Here is a 2011-nt window from a genome sequence, read left to right as displayed (position 1 = left end):
TGTTCTGTTAAATTTTGCTATTCTGACTGGGGTGAGATGATATCTCATAGTTGTTTTAATTTGCATCTCTCTTAGAGCTAGAGATTTTGAACATTTCTTCATGTGCTTGTTAGCCATCTGGAGGTCGTCTTCAGCTGAAGTGTCTGTTCAAATCCTGTGTCCATTTTCCTAATGGATTATTTTTACCTTTATCTTGTTGTGGTGACAAATATATTCTTTTTAAAGACACAAATGGTGACTTTACACATGTACCTCACCTGATGGGCTGTATAGGAATCAGATTCACTACATCTGTCAAAGAAATTGTTGGAGAAACTCAATATCAGCAGTCAAAACTATGCCAGGGAGTGATGAGGATCAGACCATCAATTAGTTATGTGCAAGTTCAAATTAAGGCTGAGGAAAATTTTAAAAAGTCCACAAGAAGCAAAATATGACCTTGAATCTATTCCATATGAATTTCAAAATCATCTTAGGAATAGGTTTGGAACATTGAACAACAATAATTGAAGATCAGATGAGTTGTGGTATGGATATCATCCCTGAAGAAAGCAAAAAACAGAGAAGACATCACAAAGTCATAGAAGAAAGAAAAAACCAAAATGGCTGTCAGAAGTGACTAAACATTACACTAAGTTGTTGAGAAGCCAAAACAAAGGGGAAACATGCCAAAGTAAAAGAGCTGAATGGAAGATTTCAAAGGACGGCTCAAGAAAACAAAGTTCCGTGCTGGAATGTGCAGAGAGCTGGAATTGGAGAATAAAAAATGAAGAACTCGCTCTGCATTTCTCAAGCTGAGAGAACTGAAAAACAAATTTAAGCCTCCAGTTGCAATATTGAAAGATGCTATGGGCATACTGAATGGCCCAAAATACATCAAAAGAAGATAAATAGATAATAGACACTTATTATGATGATAAGGGCACCATACAATAATTGGATGATCAGATAATTAATTGTTTGTAATTAATGTTGTAAAACAAAATATTTGAATTAAAAACTAATATGATTTATAAGCTTTTACTCTAATCACTATAAAAGATAAAATATATGTGGTTAAATTTATGAGATTCCTCCTCAATATCAACTGTTATTGTTGTTAGATGCAGTCAAGTTGAGATTGACAGTATCAATTACCATAAAATATTGTCATTATTATGTTGTATTGGTTTTAAACTGTAGCAACTCTGTGTGCAGCAGAACAAAAGTCTCCTACTCTTATGGTCTTCATAACAGTGATCGTCACAATCATTGTTGTCTTTGAATTCACTGTGTCAATCCATCTTGTTGAGTATCTCTACTTTTTTTTTTCCATTCCAGTCCACTACTTGACCAAGCATGGTGTCCTTCTCTAGGGACTGCTAAGATGCCCAAAGTATGTGAGACAAAGTCTTTCCACCCATTCTTGCTTCTATTGAACATTCTGGCTGTACTTCTTCTAAAACATATTTGCTAATTTTTATGGAAGTCTGTGGTATAGTTAATATTTTTCACGAATGTTATAATACAAAAGCATCCATCCTTCTACGTCTTCTTGTTAATCATCACACATGAATTTGAGGTGACTGAAAATAATGTGACTTGGGCCAGGTGCCCCTTAGTCCTCAAAATTGTATCTTTGCTTCTTAATAGTTTAAAGAAATCATTTGCAGCAGATTTAACTAATGCAATGCATTGTTTGATCTCTTAACTGCTGAGCTTTATCCCAAAAAGCTGCTGGTAGATTTGAACTTATGTCTTTGGATTGACAGTACAATTTCCTACACTCTAGGCCTCCAAGAAGAGAGTCTGAGGGGCGGGCTTAGTGAAGATGGCGGCGCCGGAGGTGTTAGAGTCAGACCTGCCTGGCGCCGTGACACTTTTTTTTTATTTTTTTAATTTAGTTTATTTTTCATTTCAATGAACATCTACAGAGGTTTTGGAATTCCATTCATTCATTGTTGTACCCTTCTCCCCGCACAAACCCCTCCCCCCCCCGTTTGTTCCTCTCCTTGAAAAGCAAAAGAAAAAC

At 35.8% G+C, this 2011-nt stretch overlaps 1 pseudogene; it reads left to right on the top strand.

The window, feature by feature from the left end:
* Positions 1-2011, top strand: part of LOC102856033 — an 11408-nt pseudogene that overhangs the window by 8293 nt on the left and 1104 nt on the right.

This window comes from Elephantulus edwardii, unplaced genomic scaffold (genome assembly GCF_000299155.1).
Source record: "Elephantulus edwardii isolate Elephantulus edwardi_28Jun2011 unplaced genomic scaffold, EleEdw1.0 scaffold00360, whole genome shotgun sequence".
NCBI classification, from domain to species: domain Eukaryota; kingdom Metazoa; phylum Chordata; class Mammalia; order Macroscelidea; family Macroscelididae; genus Elephantulus; species Elephantulus edwardii.
This window is presented reverse-complemented; position numbering and strand designations above follow the sequence as displayed.